This window comes from Dendropsophus ebraccatus, chromosome 15 (genome assembly GCF_027789765.1).
Source record: "Dendropsophus ebraccatus isolate aDenEbr1 chromosome 15, aDenEbr1.pat, whole genome shotgun sequence".
Classification (NCBI taxonomy): domain Eukaryota; kingdom Metazoa; phylum Chordata; class Amphibia; order Anura; family Hylidae; genus Dendropsophus; species Dendropsophus ebraccatus.
Window position 1 is genome coordinate 2,160,438 of NC_091468.1, and position 8,155 is coordinate 2,168,592.

Consider the following 8,155-nt stretch of genomic DNA (forward strand, 5'->3'; position numbering starts at 1 on the left):
CAGAGACAATGAGGAGATCTACTCCCATCCTGTCCCATAGATGATCAGCAGCTGGATGTCCCCATACTCAGAGACAATGAGGAGATCTACTCCCATCCTGTCCAGTAGATGATCAGCAGCTGGATGTCCCCATACTCAGAGACAATGAGGAGATCTACTCCCATCCTGTCCAGTAGATGATCAGCAGCTGGATGTCCCCATATTTAAAGACAATGAGGAGATCTACTCCCATCCTGTCCCGTAGATGATCAGCAGCTGGATGTCCCCATACTCAGAGACAATGAGGAGATCTACTCCCATCCTGTCCCGTAGATGATCAGCAGCTGGATGTCCCCATACTCAGAGACAATGAGGAGATCTACTCCCATCCTGTCCAGTAGATGATCAGCAGCTGGATGTCCCCATACTCAGAGACAATGAGGAGATCTACTCCCATCCTGTCCAGTAGATGATCAGCAGCTGGATGTCCCCATACTCAGAGACAATGAGGAGATCTACTCCCATCCTGTCCCGTAGATGATCAGCAGCTGGATGTCCCCATACTCAGAGACAATGAGGAGATCTACTCCCATCCTGTCCCGTAGATGATCAGCAGCTGGATGTCCCCATACTCAGAGACAATGAGGAGATCTACTCCCATCCTGTCCAGTAGATGATCAGCAGCTGGATGTCCCCATACTCAGAGACAATGAGGAGATCTACTCCCATCCTGTCCCGTAGATGATCAGCAGCTGGATGTCCCCATACTCAGAGACAATGAGGAGATCTACTCCCATCCTGTCCAGTAGATGATCAGCAGCTGGATGTCCCCATACTCAGAGACAATGAGGAGATCTACTCCCATCCTGTCCAGTAGATGATCAGCAGCTGGATGTCCCCATACTCAGAGACAATGAGGAGATCTACTCCCATCCTGTCCCGTAGATGATCAGCAGCTGGATGTCCCCATACTCAGAGACAATGAGGAGATCTACTCCCATCCTGTCCCGTAGATGATCAGCAGCAGGGTTGGGTTTTCTGGCTGGTACTTGGTTGGAGTATTAACGTTTGTTACATACATCATGTCACGTCTGATTGTTATACAGAAGTGCCTTTGGTTTCTGTCAAGTACATTCTCCTCCATAACACAAAGGTTGTGACAACAGAAAGTAAGAGGACACGGCTTAGCTCATGAAACTTTGATGATCCGACAGGACATACCTGTAACCAAACCCCCAACCAGGACAGATGGACACCTGGAACATCATTATCCTGTGCACTGTAGAAGTGCTAGATAACATGGAGGCCAGATCTCTAGCCTGGGACAAGTAGCCGCCATACTACAGATATCCTGGAAACCAGAGAAGGGGGTTGTAGTTACCTCCTCACTGGGTCCATGATAACGACAGGACCAGGGCCTGTAATTCCCCGTCAGGCTCCTTCCGGTATCACCCAGAGTTTATTACGTCTACTTTCCTTACACCTTCCAGACACTAGAACACTCTACCGGATTGTAGAGGTGAGCCAGGCACCGGTCATATATAGTGGGATGACTGCACGCCATGGACGGACAGGAGTATAGGCAGCCCTAGTCTCCACCCACACCCCTCTCCCTCACCTAAATAGTGCCCCAAAATGGTCCGTTCTTAAGTGCAGCACTGGGCTTAAAGTCAGCAAAGTAGGTTCAGTAGCAGGAGAAAAGGTCAGCATCAGATCCGAGGGTCAGAGATCAGGAGAGTATATCTAGTCCAAACGAACAAGGCAAGAGAGCTAATCCAGGACACAAGCACAGCAATAATATCCCACAGAGAAGGCTACAAAGAACAATCATAGGTAGGGGCTTCTACTCTATATTATGACATATCATATCAAAGTATAAGCAGCCCACACTGAGGTCAGCTGGGTCAGTCACCACCACCAGATGGGAAGCTGCCATACTACTAACCTGCAGCTAATAAGGTGGAGTGGCCCAGGGTTCAGGAACTGCAGTAACGTCCTGAGATCATGGCGCCTCTATACATCCGGACTATATCAGCTGTATAGAAATCTAATTGGTGACTCTCTCTGATAAACTCAATACTTTAAAAATATCTGGGCAGCCATCCAGGGCCGGAATAAGTCTGGACGAGTCCCACACAACTCTGAAAAGGATAGACGCCTTAACCCTAAGAAGACCGGACATCTTTTCCAGCGTCTCGGCTCTCAGCCATACATTGGTAACATCACATTCTCCATCCAAGACCTGGGACACAGGAGTCTCCACAATGTCTCATGTTTGGGTCTTCATGGTTGCTGGAATCTTACCCATCTTGCTCTTCCACCTTCGACTCTTCTTAGATGGCCACAATAAGGCGACTCCACCATCTTGTTATTTGCGCTTCATCAGAGGTTTTGGGTCTATCTAGTCAGCTTCCTACATGTTGGCTTCATGTTAATTTTATCTGCTATAAAGCACCATCAAGTTTCTATCTATGTCATGAAGCCATGAAGCTGATGAAGCAGACCACACAAGGCCAACTCTTCTGCTTCATCCCTGAACCTATTGGCCATGTAAGGTTGAGGGACACTTCTCCATGACAGTCACTGTCCATTACTGCAAATGATGGGGAGCCGGCTGATCCTGATAATCTGATGATTTCCTCCATCTTGTGGTGATGTCTAGGAGGTTACGTTTACCGTCTCAGTGACTAGATATTTTAGGAATGGCCGGCACTGTAGCGCCTCTGGCTGGTGCTGCTTGGAGGCGCTGGTCCAGCATGTGGTGTGCAGCTTGCATGGAGAGCTGGAGTGTGGCGGCTTTGTGTGCTTGTAATAGCAGGTTGTGTGCTGGCGCAGTGCCGGTTTGGCAGCATGTTTGTACATAAGCCAGGCTGTGTGTAAAATCCATGCCCTGCAGATACATAATTCACAGCAGCAATTAAAGGGCTCAGCGGTGACCCGCCCGCATTACTCATGGCCAAAGATTTCATTCCCGGTGTCTAAATAAACTCAGCATTCAGTGCTAATCTCTCAGAGAAAAGAGCTGCAAACCCACACGGCACTCCCTCTGCCAAGCACGGAGGACGGGGGCCTGCACTTCTCTCTGAAGTAGAAACATGCCGGCATGCATAATTCTGCTCTTTATTACAGTTTGGCTACAGGATCTTGTATAATTTGCCCATGTGGAGAAGTAAACATACTGTGCATGGAGCAGGGTCACAGGGATACACATACTTCTGCAATCCTCAATTTTTCCATTCTTCTTTCTCTCCTTAGCAGCCTCCCCTGTCTGAGAATCCAGGAAACCACCTAAAACACATACCGCACCAAGAACAACAACTATGGGTCCGTGCCCCGAAAAGACCCGTTGCGGGTCACTGTCCTGAGAAGCCCCCATCGTGGGTCACTGTCCTGACCGCCCCCGTCGCAGGTCACTGTCCTGACTGCCCCTGTCATGGGTCACTGTCCTGAGAAGCCCCCGTCGCGGGTCACTGTCCTGAGAAGCCCCCGTCGCGGGTCACTGTCCTGACCGCCCGCGTCGCGGGTCACTGTCCTGACTGCCCCTGTCGTGGGTCACTGTCCTAAGAAGCCCCCGTCGCGGATCACTGTCCTGAGAAGCCCCCGTCGCGGGTCACTGTCCTGAGAAGCCCCCGTCGCGGCTCACTGTCCTGAGAAGCCCCCGTCCCGGCTCACTGTCCTGAGAAGCACCATAATGGGTCACTGCCCTGAGATGCACTATAATAGATCACTGTCCTGAGAGGCCCTGTTGCGGGTCGCTGTCCTGAGAAGCTCCATAATGGGTCACTGTCCTAAGAGGCACCATAAAAGGTCACTGTCCTGAGAGGCCCCATCGCGGGTCGCTGTCCTGAGAAGCACCATAATGGCTCAATGTCCTAAGAAGCACCATAATGGGTCACTGTCCTAAGAAGCACCATAATGGGTCACTGTCCTAAGAAGCACCATAATAGGTCACTGTCCTGAGATGCACCATAATAGGTCACTTTCCTGAGATGCACCATAATAGGTCACTTTCCTGAGATGCACCATAATAGGTCACTTTCCTGAGATGCACCATAATAGGTCACTTTCCTGAGATGCACCATAATAGGTCACTGTCCTGAGATGCACCATAATAGGTCACTGTCCTGAGATGCACCATAATAGGTCACTGTCCTGAGATGCACCATAATAGGTCACTGTCCTGAGATGCACCATAATAGGTCACTGTCCTGAGAAGCAGAAGATCTTCTATCTCTATGACGCAGCTCCATTGATTCATAAAGAGCTGCGTCATAGAGGGGAGAGAATTCCACAAAACACACGGCACCACCAAACACACAGCACCACCAGACACACGGCACCAAACACACGACACACGGCACCACCAAACGACACATAGCACCACCAAATACGCGGCATCACCAAACACACGACATACCAAACAATCCTCACAGCAGCAGCTCACAGGGACAGAAATGAGCGCCCTCCAGGGGCTGCACTCACTATTCAGCTGGTGGGGTCACTGTGTACATACATTACATTACTGATCCTGAGTTACATCCTGTATTTCTTTTATTAGAATTTTAAAAATAACAATAAATAAATACAGAAATAACACACCGAAAAGAGCTGGGGTGCAAACTTCACCAGTCGATTAAACAGCACATTTGCCAGAATCTTTCTGTCCACATTGAGAAGCGCTATGGGACGCCAATTCTCAATGTGGGACGGGTCTTTACCTTTTGACAAGATGATCAAGGCTGACCTCCTCATTGACCTCAGCAGAGTGCCCAAGGAGAGACACTCATTAAATACCTCAGTCAAAAGGGGAACCAAAGTGTCCTTAAAGGTCTTAAGCCATCTAGACAGGGTGACTTCTTGAGGGCAATACCATCAATAGCCACCCTGACTTCCTCTTTTTGGATCATCTCTGTCAAAACATCAAGAGAGGGTCTACCCCTGGTTCAGGGATGGTTTCAGTCAAGAAAGCTTAGGCCTTATCTCAATCCTTCCTTCCCAAGAGGTGCAAGTAAAAGGATCTGACGACCTCCAGGATTCCTGATCTGGACCTTTTTCAGGGATCCTGTACTATCAATCAGTCCTGAGACGATTTTACTATTCACTGACATCTTGCAGTTTCTGTAAGGGTCGGGTGAGCGGTACTTCCCGTAGTCCCTCTCAAAAACCAAACATGTGTGTCTATCATACTGGCACTTCATTAGCAAGGCTTTTACTCTGGAGATATCATCCCGACTACCTTCAGTTGAGACAAGACGTTAAAGTTTCTTCCTCAGGCCCTGGTACAGGCGATACCTGTCCAGACTCCTGAGGCTCGAGAGCTGGCGGAAGAATCTCGCAACCCTTTTTCTGAACATCTCCCACCACTCTGACTTACTGCTACAAAGGCCCAGCAATGGTACCTGGCTCTGAAGAAAATCCCCAAAGGACTGTCTTATTTCCGCTGCTTCCAAGAGAGACGAATTGAGCTTCCAGTAGCCTCTACCCATCCGGGGGGGTCTCTGTAACATTCAGAGAAAACAAAATTAAACAGTGGTTGGAGAAATCCACCTCAACAACGGAAACCGCTGAAGAGACGGCTTCCTCCTTTAAATAAAACCTGTCTATCCTGGACCTACAACTACCCCTATGATAGGTGAATCCCGCGTGGCCTGGTGTATGCCGGATGAGGACATTCACCAGGCGAGCCTCACTAGCTATACTATTCAGGGCGACGCCATCATAAGTCAGCTTGTCTCTGGAACCTCCCCTATCCTGGGGCCTCGTGACAGCATTGAAGTCCCCTCCAAAGACCACCTGCCGACTTGTAAAAAGATAGGGCTTGATCCTCATAGAGACACTTTCAATCTCACTTGGACTGTGGACCATAGATGTTAATAAGGTGAAGTTCTTGTCCCTTCATGAGGACATCAAGAATCAGGCACCTCCCCATTTCTAACTCAATAACCCGTCGGCATTCTACCGTTGCGGCAAAAAGGACCGCCACCCCGCTATACGGCTCGGCCGCAAGAGACCAGTAGGAGGGCTCATTCCTCCATTCCCTTCTGGCTTTAAATATAGATGACATGTCTGTTAGCCTGGTCTCCTGCAAAAAGAAAATGTCAGCATTAATGTGGGCAAAATAATCATAGGCCGCAAATCTAGCCGTATCTGACTTAATGCTGGCTATATTAATGGAAGCCAGCGTCAACGGAGAGGGTGCCGCCATCATGCGTGATTGAGTTAGACGGCTTTCTTTTTCCCTTTATCCTTTCCATCCTGCCCGCCACCTTCCTCATCTGATGATGGTTTACCTCTCTTTAGTGAAACGGATGTATCCATGTCCCCTTTATTTACAATTTCCTCGTCCTCTGACTCTGGGCAGATCCTCCCCCCAAAGGAAATAAGTTCCCCAGGGAGAGAGGATTCGACGTCTTCTGCAGGCCCTTCTGTTACCGCAACAACCGTAACCTCACCCTGTGCCTCCTGCACCTCCGAGGAGGGTTTGGATCCGGTTTGAGAGACCAATCAGAGGGAGGATGGTTGTACCTTCCTTTGGCATCTGGCTGGTGGGAGATCTTACATCTCCCCTTTTCTTATTCTTTTTAGTACCCCGCTTGTGCTCCACCCATCTCCCACTATCCTCATCTGCGCTCTCACCATGGACAGTGAAGAGATTGCACCTTCTTTCCAAATCCTCCAAATCTCCTCATCCAGATCGCTGTCCCGCAGAGCCTCAGCAGTAAGATTGGCCTTAGGAATGAGATCAGAGGTCACCACAGTTGCCCGAGGCTTCTGAGACTCCCCCATCTCCCTTTGGCACTTATCCCGACGCCTAAGTTGGGCTGGCATCTTTTGCTTACTTTTCTTCCCTGGCTCTTTTACTCCTTCACCTCCGCCAGCCAGCCGCCCCCCCCCCCCCCCCCCCCCCCCCCCCCCCCCCCCCCCCCCCCCCCCCCCCCCCCCAGTAGATTCCTCCTCACAACCTTTTTCCACTGGGGTAACAACTGCGTTGGCAAAGGAACGAGGGAAGCAACTGAATGGGTGACCCAACTCACCACACAACGGACACCTAATCTCCACACAGGATGCAGCAAGATGGCCTACACCCCCACACAATGAGCACTTCTTCACCGGGCAACTAGCACTGAAATGTGTGGGGTCACCGCATCCGTATCAGGGCTTAGGTTGCAGATGGTTTGTGGGTAACGGTGTTTCCGGAATACCTAAGTTTGACCATAAAGGTCTAAGCCCCTGACCAGATGCCGTATTTATCCTTGTTCTTTTTGGGGACTTCCACCACCTCTCCATACCGGCCAAGCCACGTCACAATGTCAATACAAGAGAGTGATTCGTTATGGGTTAAAACGGTCACTCTCTTGACGTTGTTTTGGCGAGAAACTGCCCGAATGGCAAAGTCTTGCCAGCCGGGCTCTTCCTTTACCAGCTCATAGTTCGTCCAAAAAAGCTCAAGCCCCTTTGTCCTGAGAAGCCCCCATCGCTGGTCACTGTCCTGAGAAGCCCCCGTCGCGGGTCACTTCTCTGAGAAGCACCATAATCGCTCACTGCCCTGAGAAGCCCCCATCGCTGGTCACTGTCCTAAAAAAGCCCCCATCGCGGGTCACTGTCCTGAGAAGCCTCCGTTGCAGGTCACTGTCCTGAGAAGCACCATAATCGCTCACTGCCCTGAGAAGCACCATAATCTGTCACTGTCGTGAGAAGCCTCCATCGCAGGTTACTGTCCTGAGAAGCCCCCATCGCAGGTTACTGTCCTGAGAAGCCCCCATCGCAGGTCACTGTCCTAGGATGCACCATAATAGGTCACTGTCCTAGGATGCACCATAATAGGTCACTGTCCTGAGAGGCAGAAGATCTTCTATCTCTCTTTTTCTTCATTCTTTTTAGTAGCCCGCTTTTTCCATCTCCCACTGTCCTCATCTGCTCTTTCATTATGGGAGGATAGCAAGGAGATAGATCCTTCAGGTACCATCCTCTTTAATGTGACCCACGGATAGAACGGCGCCTCTGCCCCTCTATGACGCGGCTCCATTGATTCTAAAGGAGCCGCGTCATAGAGGGGAGGGAATTCCACCAAACACACGGCACCACCAAACACACAGCACCACCAAACACACGGCACCATCAAACACACGACACACCAAACAATCCTCACAGCAGCAGCTCACAGGGACAGAAAGGA

At 50.2% G+C, this 8,155-nt stretch overlaps 1 protein-coding gene across 2 annotated transcripts in view; it reads right to left on the bottom strand.

Moving 5' to 3' along the window:
• Nucleotides 1–8,155, bottom strand: part of DLK2 (delta like non-canonical Notch ligand 2) — a 49,907-nt gene that overhangs the window by 40,554 nt on the left and 1,198 nt on the right. The window lies entirely within an intron of this gene.